The 22,016-nt window shown below is 40.6% G+C and overlaps 1 protein-coding gene across 5 annotated transcripts in view; it reads right to left on the minus strand.

Moving 5' to 3' along the window:
* Window positions 1-22,016, minus strand: part of LOC143360551 (uncharacterized) — a 407,529-nt gene that overhangs the window by 379,961 nt on the left and 5,552 nt on the right. The gene's annotated exons all lie outside the window — the stretch shown is intronic.

Consider the following 22,016-nt stretch of genomic DNA (forward strand, 5'->3'; position numbering starts at 1 on the left):
TTTCGGTTAGGCGGGGTTGTCGGGCGATACCCGCCGCGAAAACCGGCTAGAAACGATGGATCGGGAAAACTTTACAAAGGGTGAGAGAGAACCGCGTGCGGTCGACGGGGAGGATGCAGTTGTGTGCATCTCGCAGCCGCGGACATTGATCATCCGCTCTTTTTTCCCCGTTCGGCTCCGCGCCGCAACATTGCAGATGCACACGCTGCGCGCTCCAGATTTTCGGGGATCGCGTGTAATCAACGGGCCGATGCATCTGAACTGCTACCACCTCTCTCTCTCCCTCTCTCTCTCACTTTCTCTCTTTTGCTTTTTTTTCACAGAGACATCCTAGTCGCGTTTACTCGCCCGGAGAATCCCCGATACCGTGTGCCACAGGGCTGCGAATTTTTATGCGGCGAATCGGATCCGTCCTCCAACCGTCCGCTTTCGAAGACTGCCAATGCTGATAACGTTACACTTATCATATCGTGCATCCGCATTTTTCTGTTCGAAACAGACCGCGCCGCGTATCTCCGTCCGCCGAGAGACAGTGTTCGACGTTGTTACAGCGAATTTCTGTTTGAACGAGCGAGGGGAATGGAAGTTTGTTCGGCGGATGATTAGGCCACTCGGAACGGTTGTTTGTGCTCGACGACACGAAATTCGAAATTTAGCGAAAGCTCGGTGGAATTTTCCTGCGAAATTCTGGAAATTCTTACTGGAAGTTCGGCGGAATTTTCTTGGAACTAAGGTCCGGCAAAATGGAACTAGAAATGGGGTCGATATCTTTTGGATATGTTCTTTTGGAAAATTTTTTGGAATATCTACACTGAGTTATTCTTAAGGGAAAAGATTGCATTCTTCGAAGCCATTTTCTTACTGTTTTGAATTGTTGAAAAATCGTACGGTTCGTTGAAAAATATTTATTCTTGATCAAATTTAAAAGGTTTTGACTTCCATGTTTCAATAGCTTTTGGTCCCAGGCGCCATTTAACACGTTGACTGCCATGTCACCCATATGTGGGTGACAGAATTATTTGTCCTGGTTTTAAAAGGAATTTTTACGTTAATATATTCATTGTACTGAATTTGAGTAGTATCTATAAAATGCAAGAAAGTATCATACACTTAATTTTTTCAATTTTTATTTCATTAAATAACTTGCTTTGGTTTCATGGAATTTTTTAGGTTTATAGTTTGGCAGTCAAAGTGTTAAGAAGGACAAACATGATTAAACAGATCTTGTGCGTTTATGGCAAAAATGGGTAGATACAATTTAAAATAGTGAATAGGTTAAGAAGAGATCAATGTGTTATTTTTACCTTGACGAAGTTATTAAAGAAAGAAAGGATTTTCTGGTCCCTATAGCTTACTATTGATGCACAAAATTTCTATCTATAACATCGCCATTTTGTAATTTTAAATAGTAAAAAAAATATGCAAGTGAAGTAAAGCCAAATATCCCCTAAAAAGATATTTTCATTTTATCTCTAACAATTACTGAGAACTAAATTTTTAATTTTAACAAAGTACTGTGATTTTTCTATATACGTCGCCAAGACCTGGACGATAAACGTCGCAGAATTATCCCCACTACCGCGGGGTATACCCCATGGAAGGCCTCGGACGCCGCGAAGTGTGAACATGAAACGGATCGGGTATGTCACTTGTACGATACACGACGCTGGCAAGACATATATCGAGATGACGACATATATCGAGAATTCACTGCAATTTTAAGCTTCCACGGTGTAGCCTCTAAACTACTCTTGGCGCTACCATTGATTTTCTGGTTTCCAATTTTTGTCATTTTCGATTGTGCTATTTTCTTTCGCCGATTTTGCCACAAACTTGAAGAGACCGTCAGGCGATACGAAAATTGGCAACGGTTGAATAATGTAATGCTCGCCCCGAGACAAGGTACGGCGGCTCTGTCGCAATAAATAACTGGTCGATGAAAAATCTCCGGGGATCGTGTACTGCATCGAAGCGTTTCGTTTCGGACAGATCAATTTCCCGCGAGCGCGCGCGAAGGCAATCATACACCGAAGGATTCGAGTTCCAGGCTCTCGATTAATCCTTTCCCTTCGTGAGAGGAGGCCCTGCAAAGATCGGCGCGCGGATCTTTAGTCGCGGCGATTACGTCGGAGCATTACGTTCGCACGCGACGCGATTGCGCGGTGATTTGTGTCCCGTGTACACGTGATTCCGAGACTGCACACACGAGCGCAAGCGTGATGTGCGTGGCAGACTATGCTGATGGCACACATGCTCGTCCGGGATGCACCGAGTGTTCGCATGGTCACGGAACGGAAAGAAAAATTCGGTTTCTCGTTGATATGCTCGATTGCCGCGGATTTTTATTACGTTATCGACAAAATTAGGATGCTCTCGTCGAGAATCAAATGCTTTGTTCTCGCACGTGTGGTAGTCGCAAGTATGGATAATTCGCTAGACCGGATCTTTATGCAGTTGTGGCTAGAGTGAGTTCGACAAATACAAAATCGAAGATATTAAGATTTTTTCAGATCAGTAAAAGGGAAAATATAATTTTATTTAATCTCAGTTTCTTACAATATTTTATTTCTCTTAAAAATCCGCAGTTTACTGATCGCTAAACATGGGATCTTCATGGAAAATAAAAATCGTCTGCATTAATTGCAAAACCTGGAAACTAAAATAGAAACTAATTCCCCTCTTTAATGGTTTTATTAAGTTGCAAGAAACGGTACTGATGCTCTTAAATTCTAGCAATCCCTTTATTATTCGAAATTACGTCCACCCATATTTGTCACAAATGCACAGCATCCATTGACACACACAAAATTCAATGAAATTATTAATTTTCCCATATTTTAAGCAAAAATTCGTCTAGATTAAAACTCTCAATCAGATTTCAGGAATTAGAGAAATAGCGGGGCCCGGTTACTACCCCCCAGGTAAAGTAATCGCCGGCGACGGAAGGAAACTTCTAAAAAGACACGAAGAAGCGCGAGCAGACGAGCCATTAAAAAATAAATGCAGCGACGTAAAAAGAGAAATAAGACGGTCTTAATGCGCTGCGGTATTTCGATGCAGAGCCCGCGCTATCAGGGGGTGACGGAACGGCAGCGGGGGGTTGTAGAGGCAGCGAGAAAATTGAAGCGGACGCGATCAGTCCGCGGGGAGGGTGGTTCGCAGCGTTCTGCAGGGGTGCGGAGAAGGGGTGGAGGAGCGAGAGGCGGAGGGAGGTGGGAAGGGGAGGAGGAGGGGGTTGGATCCGAAAGAGGAGCACGAGATAGAGGGAACAAAAAATCCGTCGTAAAGCCAGATTAATCCGTGCCGGTCTCGGCGTCGCCGGTGCTCATTGATTGCATGAAATCGGGGTTTCCTGCTTTCCCATTGTCACGTACAGGCTTGCTCGCGTGTTGTTTTCTGCCTACGGATAAATTGGCAAGCGTGTGCCCCCGCAATCAATAGGCAGACCGGCTTTGTCGGTGGGCGAGGGTGGGTGCAAGGTCGGCTGGCTTGTATCTCACGTGCACACCTACGCGGGTTCACACGCGTACCTGATGCCTCTGTACACCTGTACGCTAGATGCGCATTGACGCCGTGCGCGCACCGTACACACGAACACACACACACGTGCCGTGAAGGGTGGTGCTCGTCGGGTGTCGCGCGATTTGACCACTTTACGGTCTGCCAGCGTTAAAACGCCGAAGAAGAGCGTGTTCGCGTGGCTTCTACCCGATCCTCCGCGAATGGAATTCCTCTTGGTTAGCCGAGGGTGCTGCGCTATAGCGTGCCGAGGCATTTGTTCACCCGGCGTTCATTCAACGCGAAAGATCCTACCCGGTAATTTCGCGGATTTTACTTCGATCGTTCAACCGGAGCTTGTTGTTCGATCCCCGCCTCTATGACCGACATTTCTAAACCTAAACGCGACTTATATCGTGCGCAGACACGACGTCGAAATATCCCGCGAAATATACCGCGGAGTGTACCCCGTGACGTGCATCGAAGAACAGTTTCTCCTCCCCGATACATGTCACTTGCTAGACCCGTGTTTTGGACATAGATCGAGTAAGCACTGTACACAGGATGTATAGAAAGTAATGGTCATTCGTCCTAGGGGTACACTCCTGGATCGGTGGACATTTGTCGAAGAAGCTTGCCGGTGTTGATGTAAAGAAAAACTTTAACAACAATTTTCTTCGTGTAGACAATTTTGCGGCAGTCGACAAATGTCCACCGATCCAGAGATGTAGATTCACCCTTAAGACCGATGACTTGTTATATACCCAGTGTTTATTCGATATATGTCCAGAACACCTTGGCGACATATATAAAGAAATCACTGTACATTGTTCTTAAAAATTCCCTTTAAAATAAAAATTGAAATAAACCTTGTACAACACATAAATACAGATGTAGCTCCCTGTACCTTGCAATTGATGCAATTTTTATACAGAAATCTAACAATGAAGATTTAATTTCTAGCTTTCCCGATAAATCAACAATCACGCGGTCCAATTAGTTCGAATCCGTTTTGCTCGGTAACCGTTTCGAACGATCGATTTCCCGGATCGATTACATACGTCGCGATACTAATTTTACCGGTGGGTTTGCTATTATTCCCCGGGTCCAGTAATTCTGTCCCCTCCCTCGTTCTCGCTTGTACAATGTTGATTATTAGCGGGAAGGTTAGCGTTTTCTCACGGTGCAACGTGAAAGTGGAATTGCCCCGGCACGAGCCCGCTTCCGTGCTCAAATCATCGATCGGGTTTCGTCGATCGCGAACCGAACCGCGGCCCGTTTCAACTATTAATTTAACCGAATCGCGCTGAAACCGACTGGACACCGAGTGCGACGGCGTCGTTACTTTGCCCCCGCCGGTTATTGCGAAAATTGTGTGCTTCGCGTGTATCGCCGCCGGTTTTAACCACACGATTCGAATGTTAACGCGGCTTTCACACTCCCATCACGTTCCAGCAAATTACACGGGGATTCGAAGGGACTATGAATGGACCGCGACTGTACCGCAACACCGTGTACAGTATAAATTAAGTCTTAGAACGCGGCGCATTCCGAATCGCAATTTTCACCCGATAATAATCGCGGCGAATTTAATCGGCGCCCGCGCCGCTCCCTGTCGAACAATGCCCCACCGGTAAATGACGATCGTTGCGTTGCAGAACGAAAATATTGGACACGGATTAACGTTCGTTACACTTTCCGCTGCGCCTAATTATTCCTCGATTTTATTTTGTAACCCACCGCCGATTTCTCAATAATGTTGTGCTTCAGTTCCTGGCATAATCTCTTATTATTTTAGTGTTTATCACAGACTCTAATTGATATTTCAGCCCAAAGTTTGAACTTGGTTGCAATAAAAATTTAAATTCGACTGGAAGCTACGAAGAAATGGGAATCACCTGAATATTCAATAGCTATTAATTTTTAGCATAAAATGCTAGGGGAAAAATTTATTTAATAATGGTAGTCGATCAGAGATGAAATAATAAATTTCAGAAACTCTCCATCTTTCATACTCCCTCTATTTTAATCTAAAGACAACTCTCGCGAGTGGATTGCCACTTAATGAGGAGATGGTTCGAATTTTTAATGTGTTGCTTAAACAAATGCTTTTTTCTACTCCAATTTTGAACACTATCGAATTCCAGACTTCAAATCACGCTGTCTGAAAAAAAGATTTTGTTCCCACACCGTCTAGTTTCCGAGGTATTAGTTGAGAACGTTAGGGGTAGTTTTCACCCCCTTCGAAAAATGAGAAATTCTTGCTTCCACGGACTAATGCGCAATAAATAGGGATTGCTCGGATAACAGGAGTTGGTGATCGTTCGTTTTTATCGAATCGCTTTCCGAACCCCCTCGGATCGGGTGAATGTTATTTGTAATTTCAATATTTCCAAGTTTTCCATCGCGGAACGATCAATACTCTCCGAGGGTAATGCATACTCGCAAGTGGCGTCATTCCGAGACCATTCTCCGCGAGCAAAGTTTGTTTGCGCCGTTTGAAAATGTCACGATCGTCGAAAGTTCCCAGGAAACTGCTTCGAAGAAAAAAGCGCGGCCGTAGGTACGAGGGTGAGAAGTCGGAAGTTGCCGCGAGGGTGAGCCCCGACAGGCGGACTGCCATGCTCAAGTTTTACATAGTTATTTCCGGTTATTAAATAACACGACCCTCCGGTATAACCTTCGGCAAATACTGTCCGGGAATATCTGGACCGAATGTGCTCGTAAAAGTTACGCGACAAATCGACTGCTGTTTATTTGTTCTCCATTTATTTATTTCTGGCACCCAACCGACTATCCAATACCATTTTGCGCATTTACGGTGTTCGAAAATTGGCAAAATACAAGGAAACATTGGTGTCAATGATGTTTAGTTTATTGTTTCCACGAGGAATATTTCATTCAATTATTTCTATCTTGCCATTTATTCATTTTTTCGGTTTTATACATTTGTGAAAATTTACAACATTTTTGCTGTGCTTTGTTATTTATAAAGATCCCTGGAAATTAATTTCAGCTGTAAAACTAATTTAATTATTGGAGCTTTGGATTTGGAATTTTTTAACATTTTTAAGTTGCATTAAGGATTTTTCTTAGCTTATTAAAAACATTAATTCGATCACCAATTGAATTTGACTTGATGAAATTTGTGTTATTATATTGTCGCTTAAAAGGTTTGAAAGATTTCATTTTTGGAAGCTCTGAAAAATCTGTCAGTTTTTAAATGGGCTGTTAATGAAGCGGAAGATTAAGAAATCTAGTGTGTCACCGCGTGGGTCGACAGTAAAATATTTAAAGCCCCGTTGAATGCTAATCGCTATCAGTTCGGCGTGAAAAATGTCTCCTTCCTGAAACAGCAGATTAAAATAACCGTCGTAAACAACATTACTTTCTGTCGTGCAATTGTGTGCGACCTTTTCGACCCTGGTATACAGCATAAGTTATATAAACTGTTAGATAAATTTGATGACCAATTTTTAATGGCCTGCGACTAATTTGTTTTTAACATCGGATGACGTTGCTTCGAAGGAAATGCGCGAGCGATAACTTTCCATCTTCATGCATAAATATCGCATTACTAATAGTAAAATATAATTATTTTGTTGTCGAGTAAACTAGCAATATGCTTTATCGTTATTGAACTTTTCACCGCACTAAAAACAATTTTAATATTACCCGTTCAAAATATTTCTGTAATTAATTGAGCTGTCCAAAGGCGAGTGTATAAAAATAGAATTAACAAGCTGTTAAATCTTTCTTTATTTAAATCTTTCGATCTGAAAATTCAAAAAATACTTCACCTTCGGAAACTATTATAGGCATCTGAATATCATGCAAGTTTTTTCTTCGACGAGATCTTCTGTTATTTCGGTGATTCAATAAAAAATGTTGTTTTATGATGTCTGTATCGTCCACGATAGTTTCTCGAGAATTCGAAACGGGAAAATAAAGGTATGCTTCTTCTCTCGGCGATCATTTGTATTTCTGAATTATTCAAATGTGTAGCGCGATGACTACGATATTTTTTATCACAAAAGACTGTTGAAAATTGTGAATATTTCTTATTCTCAGCACCGATTTCAAGTTGTCAACGTTGTCGAAAATTATTTCGATTTCAAGAGAAATAAAATTTTGTATTTAAACCCCTGATTAAGGTAAATAAATTTCTTTGTTATTACCTTTATCCATAAATCTGCAGATCAAAATTTATATTTGTAAGTTTTAATTACGCCACAGCGGCGAAACATTTGTTCGCTCCCCAAATTGCAAATTTGTCAAATTAAGAAAGTTCCTGGCCGATTTCTAATTTAGCAAATTCCCCGCTCGAAGAATATTTTCATTAATTCCGGCTCGCCTGGACCCTGGAAAAACTCCCTTGACGTTCTCTAATTGTTACAGAACTGCTAATAGAATAGCATTTAGCGGGACACAATGATGGCATTCGGTTTGATAATATAATTAAATACCGGTCCGCCGGAGATCGTGCATAAAGGAATGACGGGGGTGGAGGGGGTGGCACACGAAAATCTAAATTGCGTAAAATTCCGTCCCGTGCAAACCAGTGTGCAGTCCACTCCAATTTGAGCGTACGGTAATCGGAACAGTGGAAGAGAAATGCGGAGGTACTTTGCGGCAATTGAAACGAAATTGAATTCGCCCGGCCAGAAGAAACCAAGATGGAGACGAGAGTGTGTCGTCCGTCCAACTTTCGCGCGACGGGATTCGATGATCGCTTGTGAAAACAATTCTGTTATGACAGTGCTAAAAACGCCTGCATTGCAATCGTCAATTTCCAAATATATCGCAAACATATTTAAAAATGTATCAACAAAAGGCGAATAGCTCTGCCATTTTTTAATATTTTGTTCCGAAAAAAATGGAGAATAGAGTTAACAGTTACGACAACGTCACTGCAAAGAACCGGAATTTTGCACTTACTAATTGCCTTTAAAAAAATTCTCAAAGCATACATTTTTAGACAGTCGAGGCGGTCTACTTTATAAATTATTCCTTCTATTTCTTCCATTTTTTGATATTTTGTTCTCGAAAAAATGGGGAATACAGTTAATAGTTATAACAACATCACTGCAAAAAACCGGAATTTTGCACTCATTAATTGTCTTTTAAAAAAATTCTCAAAGTGTACATTTTTAGACAGTCAGGGCGGTCTACTTTACAAACTATTGTCCCTAACTCTGCCATTTTTTGATATTTTGTTCTCGAAAAAATGGGGAATAAAATTAACAGTTACAACATCACCGCAAAGAACCGGAATTTTACACTGACTAATTGTCTTTAAAAAAATTCAGAAAGTATACATTTTCAGTCAAGGCGGTCTACTTTCTAAATTATTGTCCCCATCTCAGCCATTTTTTAACATTCTGTTCTGAATGAGAAAAGTGTTAGGACACAATTTCGAAAACCCCGATGCTTTTCGAAATATGTAAACGCACTTCGCGACTGCGCTAATGCGCGTCTCCGTAAAAAGCCGCGTCGCAAGTACCCGCTGTAATTTTTTGCGAAACCAGCATATTTATTAACCGTAGCTGGGCTCCATTGTGCGTCGAGTGAGAGATGAAATTTTTTTAATGGAACGAGATCTGTACCCAACAAAAAAAAATGTATAGGAAGTGGAGCTGCCTTATTGTAGTAAACCCTTCAATTTGTATAGCCGTGGAACGCGACTACGTAAACGAACGAATTTATGCGTCAACAACGGAATAAATCCTCGCTCGGCACCGGTAAAAACTGTCCTCCGAAAGAATAAATCCGTGTTCCCTGTCGTCACCGAATATTTCTCTTCCATTCCCCGCGCTATTAAAGTCAATTCTCCGTAGACACCATGGGAATCCGTTATTCGGTATTCCAAATGCAAGACAAATAACGTTGAATCCCGTGTATGCCACTGGAAAAATGACCGGGTGAAATATACTACTTCCGCCAGCAAATACACTAGCTCTGGACAGTCCACTTTATTTTATTTCGTTTCATATCAAGCTTGTAACCCTTCACATAAAATACCAAACGTTTTCAAAGTGATTTCCCATCCATTCTTCCACTGAATTCTTTGTCTGCCCATTTTTTTTTTTTAATTTAATTCTAAATTATTATTCTTACTTTTTGAAATTGTTGAAATAATACGAGTTGCAGAAATTCTTAAGGTACGAGTGCGTCCAGTAATTTTACAAACGAAATTAAGCTGAAAATCTCAGAAATATCAAACTATTTTATTTTATATCATGGCAACGAAATATTTTATTCTCTGGAAAATTATTTCACAGTACCTATGTATTTACGTCCTGAATTATTACTATTAATTTACAGTTGATCATTTGTTAAAGAAACAGGTATGAAACGTTTAAGAACTCTGTGTACTTTTTGTTTGTTGAAATAATTTCAGTGGAACGCGTCCGTGACACTAAGTACGAAATTTATTGTCGCGATAAATTAAAAATATTCGTGGTAACCAACCTGTCGATTTGATTAAAAATGCTCGAAATTATCAACGTACGATTCCGGTGAAAGTATACTGGACAATTTAAACTCGGTATTTCCATATACTGTACAGGGTCCCAAATAAAATAAAAGTCATCGGACAAAGGAGACTGAGCAACTGTTTGAGCACGGACCACTGCAAACACTTTTACGGGTTGCGAAGGTGGGACTCGGGAACAGGTAAGGACTAATCCCCTGAATCTATTACCTAAATACTTCTGGGCTCCCTCTGGTAAACAGAAATACGATATGTTGTCCGAAGGTAGCTAACAACTTCGTTCTTACCCAGAGGAATTATGGGATGTAACAAAAGGATCTCGGAGTCAACCTAAACGATAGGTCACCGAGTGTGTTTTCTCAGTGTAATTCGCCTGTGTGCTTGGCTCGTGATCAATTCGAGCTTTTTCAATTAATTTCTACGTCGTTCACGAATTCCTTAAAATTCCCAATAATTGGAAAATTATCTTAGAAAATATTCTCGACTCATTTAGGCTCCGAATCTTTATTGCAGAATTTACACAAGTTAATCGATAAAAATATAATAAATAAAACAGTGTTTCAGTATTTAATTTGTCCAAAACATGATATTTAATAATACCACTAGTATGATTGAAATAAAAAAAGTTAAAAATATAAAGAGAAGACTTGTGAGATTTTTTAAAAAGCACAGTTCTTTCTAAATTTTTTCCCTTTTCCAGAACATAATATCTCAGTATAATTGAAGTAAAAATTGTGAACCTACGGAAATATAGAGAGAATAATCGTCAGATATTTCGTTGAATATTGTTCCGGTGTTTGTGAAATATTTTCGAGCCAGTGTCTGATTTTCGGAATTTTCTAAAATTCCGTAGGATTTCGAAACGACGAGATTGTCCGATTGCATCAGGGAAACCGTGTAATCCGAAACTTCAAAGGCAAGTTCGCGTCGATATCTCGCGGCCATAATGCCGGTAATTGAACGGTTTATTCCGTGTTCTTGCTAATGCGACTTTCCACGCTACGGTGACGTAAGGTGCTCGTTTTTCTGAGAAAACAAATTAAAAAGATTGTCATCGGTTACCGGGGGCCCACGTTAATCGTGGAAGTAGAAAGCTAGCAGGATACATCGTGCTTTATCTCCTGATAAAAACCGCTTCGCCCTCTCTCGTTGGCTTTTATACCCGTTAGACCCATAAATTAACCGAGATCTATTAACATCGTCGGAACGAAATGTGATTAGGGCTGTGACCCCCTCCGAAAATAATGCTTACGCGTGCTCGAATATTCCTAAACAAATATTTTATGCATTTACCGCTCCGTGACCCATTCCACAGAAATTTTACTTGTTTAACGAATATTAATTGAAACAGGTATTTCGAAAATACCCGTACCTTAACAATTTATTGAAACAGTTTATAAAGACTTAACTGTTTCTCGTATATTTTTTTAAGTAAATTACTTAAATTTATTTTCAGAAAGTATACAATTTTTATGGTAAATTAATTTCGGAGTGCGACGAAAAATCGACCCTCAATTTTAAGGGCTCTGTGACAGCAATAAAAAATCAATTTTAAAATGTCAATTACAATTCATACATCAGCAACAATGGTAAAATAAAGAACATGATGTTGTAAATGCAACTATTCATTGAAACAAGATTATGCAACTATTTCTCTGACACTTCGTATGTATCGCGAATCAACATCTGATATAATAGCACATGTTGGTAATTAATTAACAGTTTCCGTTTTCTACAGAGGTGAATAAAATTTCGAGGAAAATGTTACAAATCATACGAATTTATGCATGGTTGTGCGTGTTTACAATTTTTCTGCATTCAGTAGAAATATTTTTTTAAAAACGTATTTACATGATTTCGAATAAAAGGGTTCTCGGAATTGTACACACGATTTCAGATAAAATATTGTATTTTCAAAGCCGCACGCTCGATTTCAGATAGAATATTTCAGTTTCAAAGTTGCACGCATGATTTCGAATAAAATATGCTATTTTCGAAGTAGTTCCACATGATTTCGCACAAAATATATTTTCCGTGTACACCTGGCAGAAAATATTCGATCAAAATCGTGAATAGCATGAATACCATTATTATCGAAAGAGTTATACGAACGTTTATTGAAAACAGAACACATTTTAACACTAAAACACTGAGCAGATCAAATGCAAACCGGTAAAAACGTTCGAAAAATTTAGAAACAATTTTTTCAATTTTATAAAATTATAGAAATAAATAGAAATAAATGTCAATATCGACGGGGGTCAGAAATGACACAGGCCTAGAACTCCGAGGGTTCGTTTAAAGCAATGGCATTGGCGCCATCGAGGAGACTAACGGACACGAAATATCTTTAAAAATATATTTAAAAAAATTAATAAATCTGTGAAAGGTCCCAAGTCCCATCGTCAATTATATGCTACAAAAATGGTCCATAGTCGAAGCGCGAACTTGCGAAGGTCCTTATTACAGCAAGCCCTTCTTCGATCACTATGGAGTCTCTATTCGCTGCAAATTATCATCACTGTGGCAGCGCTATCAATTACGCCCCACCTGCGACGCGCCTCCGAATTAGCAACGTTTCACCGGCTAAAATGATCCCAATTATACACGGTTCGCGTATTGTTTCGCGAACGCGAGATTTCGTCGGCGCGTTATCTGCTACATATTTAATCAACGGAGAATAATAAGGGAAAAACAACCGGCGAAACATACATAGAACAAACGCGGTGCAGCGGCGCGTGCGCGTACGCATTGTTACATAAAATCCCACATAAAAAATTGCACGTTGCAAAATTAACAGAAAACGGTACCTCGGGAAAAATGACATCAATCATTCGCTGTCTTTACGATCCGAATAATCCCGAGACAGAAATGTGTTTACTCGTCTGGCGGTACCATTAAGAAAATGAATTCCAAAGGGATCCTAATTTCCATAGCCACGAAGAAAATCGAACATCTAGAGAACGATAAAGAAGAGAGAACCGGGGAACAACGGGAGGCAGCGGTGACGTCACGTCGCGATTCGCATAACCGGGAAGATAAATCGGACATAAAATCGTCGGGCATTACAAAGTAAACGTAAAAGATTCGACGGTGTAAATCGTGTCGAGCGCGTGCGCGCGATGCGCAACGTTTTACCGTCGCACTAAAAGCGCTTTAAAATTAAAAGCGACATTATCTGAACTTCGGTTAAAGCGGAGCTCATACAAGTTTTACGAGGCCAGCTGATACCCCTATAAATAGTTCGGATATATCAAAGATCTCGGCGTTGTACGCCGTTTAAAATTAATCCCGCGAACATATATCCGGCCACGGAGCAAACGTAGTTAGAGGCGATGATAATCGGTAATACGGGTTATTCGTGGTCGGAGGATATTAATTTCCGGGAGGGATGAGGTCCGAATAATCCCTGTTGCGCGTCTAAAACCAGCCGTATAAACCCGACTAATCGATGTTTACAATAACCGACGCGGACCGCCCCGCCATCTTCGCCGTAAACCCCGATCAGTTCACGCCGATCAAAATTTATGAAATATTCCCAATATTATGAATTATTCCTAATATTATAAACACATTACAAATATTACTAAATATTTAGATAAGGAGCTAATGCTGGCTTAGCCGGGCGAAAATACTAAATTTTAATTTTACCGTCTCTACTCGATAAATGTCCCGAACATCTCGCATATAATTGTCCCAGAACTATCCCCACCACCGCGGGGTATAACCCAGGGGTCCCAAAGCTCGAGAGGCCTCGGTCGCCGAGGAGTATTTGGTATCGTTTTGATCAGAAAAAGTCCTCCAATATATTGGTCAAAGTCTAATAGAAAAATAATTAATAATAATAAAAAATTTTAATTTCGATTGGGAGTCTTTCGATGATTTAATTTTCTTGTTTGTTCCCTACAGTCCGTCATAAACGCGCAAGATCCCCAGTGCACTCGTACCTCGTACATAATGCCTCTTAATTGATTTAAATGGTGTCGGAAACGATTATTTTTAAAATCGTTACCACTCAACGTGTGTTCCAATCAGTATAAAACTAGCCCGCCAGCGAACCTGTAAGTGATAAATTATAGATAGGAAACCAGTTTCGTTATCATTCAGAAAAACGTAAGCTCATTATCTTGAGTTTGATTAATAGGCAGGTTTACTTTTAGGATTCCGTTGGAACACCTGAACCTCTATGTGGACGTAAAATTTCGAGTATGGTCGAGCAATCAGTAATGCAATTAAGAAACGATCACGGGCCCGCAAACTATTCGAGCGCCGGGCCTCTGTTTCCGAGCGAGACCGCGCTTGTGTGGGTGATTCATTATCAGCGTAAATTACCTTTTGCTCCTACGCGTTTAATGTAGTTCCAAGTGTGCAACAATAATGCTCACGTGACGGCCGTAATTGCCCGGGATCGGTGATAACGATCCGAGATCAATCGGCGAGCAAATATTTTTATTCTGACGGATATCTTTTTCTTCGAAGCGAAAATATTTTTGATACTTCGATCGTTCGACGAGGCACCTCGAACATTTTTTGAGGAGTCAATTTTGTTGGTTTTCTGGAAAAGAATGATCAAAATTGTGGGAACCTCGTTACAGAAATTCGTGTAGCTCTACGCAGTGGTATAAAAGTTACAGAATTTTTTCGCTTCGTTGTTCTTTCAAACAAATTACAGGAATTTTGTTGGTGCCTCATAAAAATTGTAAACGCTTTGCAATGCCCTGTAAAAGTTACAGGATTTTTGTAATGCCCTGTAAAACTTACAGGAATTTTGTCAGTGCCTCGCAAAAATTCTAAACCTTTTATAATGCCCTGTAAAAATTACAGGAATTTTGTTAGTGCCTCATAAAAATTCTAAACGTTCTGTAATGCCCTATAAAAGTTACAGGAATTTTGTAATGCCCTATAAAAATTACAGAAGCTGTAGAGTACCTTATAAAAATTTCCGCTTCACGGGGGCCCATAAAAATTACAGGAATTTTGTAGTGCCTTACGAAAATTTTAAACGTTCTGTAATGGCTTCTGAAATTGCAGGAATTTTACACTGCCTTATGAAAAATTACAGAAATGGCGCAGCGCCTGGTAACCGGAGTTTTGTGATGTCTTATAAAAATTGCAGCAATTGTCCCGAAGAATATCTCGAGGATTTCGCTAATTCCACGACCCGAAAACCGTAATTAGCCACTTAGGCAAATTTAATGATTCCAATGTCAGGCAAATGAAGCAGAACGACGTAAAAGGAACAGTGTTGGAGGAGGTTGAATGGTGTGAAAATGATTTTTGCCGTTAATCGCGAGCAAACGGAGGTTTTGCAAGTGTTTAACGTGGACTTATCGCAACAAGGTTTACAATGTATCTTTGTTTAATAAAAGCGAAACGTTGGCAACGCGATTACACGCATCAGGCATACAACCGGGTGAGTATTCCCGATGCTTATCGACTGAGAAACACGCCACGCGGCGCCTTAGTGCGTACAATCAGCGTGGCTATAAATTACAAGCATCGTGCGTTCTTACGCGTAGATCTTCCGCGACAGGAAGCAAACCGAAAAACGAGCTCAAAGAAAGAACACAGCTGACGCAAGTCTACATCTACGGGAATCCCTCTCGTCGATAACAAAAAATTGACGTACCCTGATAAACACACACCATTCACTCTAATCTATTAATTATCTTGATTCATCTAACTGTTCGTTACGAACTTTTGGTAATGCGAGACCTATTTTCATCCGAATTTCAACAGTTAACGTTCCAGCAACAGCGTCCATTAAGGACTTTGAAATTTAATAAGAGAACTAATTGCTAAATTGTACTTTAGACAGAAAGCATATTATAGCGCGCGTTAGAATTATACTTTGTTTACGTCTAGTTAGATATACTAGAATGGAAAGACTGGTCGACCCAGTTCGGCGTAACTATGACGGGATTTATGGCAGGTGTTAATCTAGGAAATGAATTATTCATCGATATTTAGACATCGATCCTAATTTAAACTTAACATAGATTGCAATGTAAATTTAAATTGTAGTTCGTTTGTACTTAACGAGGAGTCGAAAATAAATATTAGATCCTGTGAAAGTCTAAAATGGAAACGCTGTTGGGCCTGAATTCAATGTTTAAACAATTTTGAAGCGAGCGTCGATTGAAATTACGATTTATATACGGACATGAAAATGAGAAGTACTAGTCGAGCTCGATTCAGCAATTGATCACGGGGCACGGTGACCTGCAATTTGAGTTTAGGGTAAATTGCGTAACAGAAATTAGAATTGTGGTATATTTCTGCTTGGTTACGTTATTTTCGCGCTCGGAAAAATTTTGTTTACGTTACGCAACAGATTGCGAGTCGAGCTCGGCCAACGATCAACGCGCGATTCGACCGGCGATCAAAGCGAGAAATAATGTTAGAACTTCGCAAAACTCGATAAGTTCTCGGCGGGTATACGACGGATCGATGCCAACTAGAGTTTCTAAACAAGCGAAAACTATAATTAGCCCATTACTCAATACAAAATGCGTCGAAAGTGGCAGCAGACCTTGACGAAAATAGGGCCGCGACTGGCTCCTCCGTTTGTTATTCCACGAAACTTCGATCAGACTGACGGATAACGTTCGATTGGGTCGTCTCGGGAAAATGATCGGCCGAACGAAGACAATGTGACGCTTGTGATCCGAGATTCAATCGTTATACTGTTCGCCAATCAAAATACATTGGCACACACTTCGGAATTTTCGCGAAACAAATTCCAGCACGAGATTCTGAGAATGCGCGAGTTAACTCATTGTGCTAAAATTGTTCGTTGGCATTTAACTATCTCCCGCAAGACAAAATAAATCCGTGATACAATTAAATATTCAAAATCAAAATTTTTCACTGAAAAGTTCAACTAAAATTAACACTAGAACTACCGAACCAGTCAGAATGACTGGTGGATGATTTCTTCTTTCACGATTATTGAAACTATGAAAATGTTTTCACGAGACATTTTTAATATATCTCTTCTTTGGAGTACATGTTACCGTAAAAATCGTATGAAACCTGAGCTAATTCAATCTTGCTGTCATTATAAAGGGATAAGTCACGTTTAGGGCTCGGTGGTTGTAGTGTCAAATGAAGTATGCGACAACAAACATAAAATTTCTGTCTTAATGTCAAAAGCTACAGTATGAAACAAGAAGGTAAAACCAAAACAAAATAAAACTAATCACTGCACTTCGTGCAAAATATTGTACATTAATTTCAAAAAACAGTAATAAGTCGAGGATAACACGTTACCTAATTCCCTTAATTTTTTCAAGTTGCTAATTACCCGCAGCAGCCAGACGACAAAAATCGCAGAGCCTGTGTCGCGGGACCAGAGAAACCCGGCAATGATAAACAGTAGGAAAATTGAACGCGGAAAAGTAGTCGCGAGTCGGAAGGTTGCAAAAGAAACCGCCCTCAGTTTAATTAAACGGGCCAGAGTCAGATTAGTCTGAATTGAGTTCCGCCCCGGCCACGGACGTACACGAAATATACAGGCGTGGATACGTGTGGATGGGGCGGCTTGCAGATTGTACTGAAATTGCGAGTCGCGGGAATTTCCATCGGTACGACCGAGCAAACCTCTGCCAGTTTTCCTCTGGACCCTCTCTCTTTCTGTAAGGAATCAGGGGGCAGACAAGACAAAGGGGAAAGAGACGTGAGAATGAGAGTAAGGGATGGAAACAGTGGAACGAGGGAGGGAAAACACTGGCGTCCACGGCGACAGAAGCTAGGTTCAACCGCTGTTTCTGGTTTCCTCGCATCCCATTTACGGGATCGCCCTTCTAGAGCGTCCTCTCCGAGAGAGGAGTATGAGAAGAACCTCTATAAACCTTCTCGGAGAGCTGACTTTGTCTCAGACCTTCCCGAGGTGGAGCATCGCGGTAACCAAGTACCCTAAGCACGTACACCCCCCTCTGCTAGATTGACTCCGGCCAACTGTTTTCTGCGAATTCATCATTGGGCGATTTCCTTGAAGTTTTTTTTTTTTGGAAGTTCTGACGACAGAAATTTATTTTTTTCCAGGTTTCCCGAGTGCTAGAAGTGTTGTCGAATCGCGAGAGTCGAGAATCGTCGGCGAAAAACCGAATTTGATTTTTCGCAGAGGACTCTGAGAAACTGCGAGGAGCCGAGAGAATCCGAAGGGATTCGAACCCGCGACCGTCGGTTTCGTAGTCGGCGAGGGTTGCCGTTACGCTACCGACGTTACGGGCTGTTCAGGTCTTATTTTGACTGTTGGGTTACTGGGTCGACCGGTGATTACGATTCGTCGTGGTTTACACTAGTTTTATGCAGCATGAAAAATTATAAAAATAAAATTAATTTCATTCCTCCAGATTTCTCGTGATTTTTATTATAGTATAGAGAGTGAGTCGCCCAACGTTTGCACCGCAAATATCTTTGCAAAGGGCAAAGTTGGGGTTCACACGGTACCGTAAAAATATTTGCTTTCATGTTCTGTTTGTTAAATATCTCAAGGTCACCTTCCGTCTCCTAAACGGAACCATCCCTTTTTGATACCGTTCTTACGATAATAGTCTCCTTCATTCAGTGACAATAATTGCTCAAGGTCAGTCAAGGTCACCGAATGCTGGTTTCATTAATTTATATCACATCAGTGTCATATCATTCTTTATCAAAACGATCGGGAGATCGTTTCATATTGAACACCCGTTTCAGACGATCAATGCAGAAAATTGTTTATGCTGCGCGAAGATCGTGTCGAAGATTGCCGTCCTAATCGAAGCGTCCCGCGAGAATGGCAACAAAGCGAAGAAGGATGAGCGTCGCGAACCATGGAACGCAAGCAAGAAGAATAAGAAAAACAAAAACAAAAAAAAAGAGAGGAACTAGGTATCTGTCTCCGCGAGGGTTGCGCAACCGCGGCGCAGAATTAACAGCTTCGACACGCAACGATGCACCTGTATAGCGATTTTCGTGACGTACCGGTGATTTGGCGTGTTTAGCAAACGACTTGACGAGTCATTAAACAGAGAACACTGGCAATTAATTATCACGTTTGCGTAATCGCCGCTCGACGGCGGTGGAGGTGTGGTTGCGCAACTATCGCTCATTCTGTCCTCTCCTCTCGTCTCCTCTCCCAATGACCCCTCGTCGCCACACTTCCCGTGGCCAACGGCTCCTCCTGATCCGACCCCCCCACCCCCACCCCGCGCCTCAACCCCTTTCTGTCATTTCAGAACCCGCAGCCTAATCGTCTGTGTGCCGGTAACCTTAATTTTTCTCCGCCGTGCCCCCCCCCCCCACAACCACCACTTTCCGACCCGCCGGTTCTCCTTCGATTGATTTTCATTGATCTCGCGACACAGTTGCTTTTCCTGGCCAACTCGCTGCTGCCTATATTGCAAATCCCTCTGCAATTTGTTGATAATCCCTAAGGCGTGGAAAATTACATGTTACAATTTTATAAGGCGCAACTGTTGCAAGTGTTGCCATTTTGCTTAAAATGGGATTTTGAAACCTTTCCGGCCTACACGGTTCAATTAGGATAGGGTATAGCGTTCTTTAAATCGATATAGATGGGTTGGTGTTATAGATAAAATTAGTTCTTCGAGGTTTTTTTTTTTGTAAAATAATTGCAAACGACTGTGAGATGCGACGATAAACGTTGTGGAAGAGATTGGGAGATGTGGAAAATTATATGTTACAATTTTACGAGGTGCAACGTTGCAGCTCTGATGTTATCTTCGAGTTGATGTTGCTCAAAATGAGATTTCAAGTCGCGCGCAGTAAACAAGCATTTCAGTTTCGTTGAGATAAAGATTACTATAAATTGACATGGATCGGTAGTTTATTAGGACCAGTTTGTCTCGAGTTCGTGTTAAGGTTTTTGTTACCCCTTTTGGTAAAACGGAGGAATACTCTTGCTGGAATAATTTTGCAACAAAATGTAACGTGGGACACATTTGTCCGCGTAAAGCGAACGATGACAATTGCTGGAAACGTTCGCTCTTCTGTTTGCGCACGATGAAGCATTGCGTCGAAAGTGTCTACGTGGTTAATGATTTGTTACAATGCCATTATGCAACTACGCTTCGAGATTATTTGGCATCGCGGCGCTTCCGGTGAGTGCTCACCGTGTCGCTTCAAACTCGACACGTATTTCGACAATGTTATTAAAACTGAATATCTAATTAGACAGCCGGAGATAGCTACTACAAAAGAATTTCAGTGACAAGCAAGTCCCGTGTATTTTCAATCCTCTTAACACCGTGACCAAAAATGGCGAATACTCAAAATGACCCAAAATTAATTATTTTTGAATCTACTATTGTGAAATTAATTTATCCAAGAAAATAAAAAAATGTATCTCTTGATGTAAAAATCTTTGTTTTATTATCTAACTTTATCGACAATCTGTACAGTCTTCAAAATGATTTTTCTACAGGAAATTAATTTTTCCTGATCAACTTTGTTAATTCAAATGATTTCAAAGCATTCTTTTTTATAACATAATGTGTCTGTCTCCCGACTTAAGAAGTCATTTATTACAATCTTCAACTTGACGGACTATGAACAATATCTGTTACATTACATCACAATGTAGACACCTGCTAGAATTCACGTTTCTGTTAGTCACTCTTTCCCAGAAACATAAACGACATATTTACGATCGAACGAACAGTCACCGACAGGAACGAAAGATAAAAACAAAATTCGATCGTAAAGAGATAACGTTCGAAACGGCTTCTAGATCTCGGAGCAGAATAAAGTAATCCTTTAGCCTAACACAATTATACATTTCACGGTGGTAGTTAACACTGGCACCGCGCAACGCAAGTATTCTAATGAATATTCAAGGTGTCCCCGGCACGAATAATTGCAAATCCGAGTATCTATGAATCCCGCAGACGACATCGCGACAGCGCCAATTTAAATAGAAATAAACGCGACGCAACATCCATCTAACGGGTCGTAAATTGTCACGGGACTCTGACATGTATATGCTTTCACTGAAATTATACTAACAAAATTATAATCGACCTTGCGTGTTCCTTTGATGGCTCGCCGATTACGTTGAATCAATCATTTATACAGTTATAATCGTACGAAGAAGTAAGTCGTTTTCGAAGTTAATTTTTGCAAACTGTCGCAATGGCAAACATTTTTCAACCACTTTTTTTGTAAATATTTGAAGACCATTATAATCCCAAAAATGTGTTTCACGGTTAGGTTAACCTTTTTTACAGTAAAAGTAATACGGAAAAATTGTGTTTTTGAATTAATGAATTTATAAAAGGAGAAACGTTTATACTTGAAAAAATTAATTTTTCCAAGCCACATTGGAAACAGATAATACAGGATTACCAACATCCTTAAACAGTTATATTTCTACACATTAAAACGGATTGCTAAAAATATTTCAGTGTGGGCCAATGAAATAAAAATAAATCCACAAAATTGTGAACACTTTTTTCTAACTTCAGCTAAACTCATCCCAAGAGAAATTAAAAACATTGTGGTTGATGAAAATAAATTAACAAAATTATTGAGTATCCAACAGAATCCAAATAAAAAGAAAAAAAAACATTAAAAATGTTCTACATGGATCATTGTATTCCACAGAGTAAAAATAAATGAACTAAACTGTAAGAACGATCTCCAGAGCCCGGCCCTTCCACAGGAAAAATCGTCTAGCCCAAAATAAAGGGACGAGATGAGCCGAGTCTAGTCTGATAGAAGGGCGCAACGTTGTTGGCCTGGACCGAGGAGGTTAGGGTAACGAAGTCCGTCTACCTAGTAGGTATGTACGAGGAGAGAGAAAACGAAGAGAGACAACGGGCCTGTGGGTATTATAAATCAAGAAGAGGCCCGTAAAAGGAACGTCGGTGGCGCAGAGGCGAAAGAAGAGTGAAGAAGAAACTTGCGAAGAAAGACAGGGGAAGGTATGTAGGGGCGAGAGAGCTAAAGGGGGGAGGGGGGTAGGTACGGTGTGCAGTAAAGCGGGGAGGGTATGGGGGAGGGGGCAGGGTCGTACATCACC

This window comes from Halictus rubicundus, chromosome 13 (assembly GCF_050948215.1).
Source record: "Halictus rubicundus isolate RS-2024b chromosome 13, iyHalRubi1_principal, whole genome shotgun sequence".
In the NCBI taxonomy this organism is placed as follows: Eukaryota; Metazoa; Arthropoda; class Insecta; order Hymenoptera; family Halictidae; genus Halictus; species Halictus rubicundus.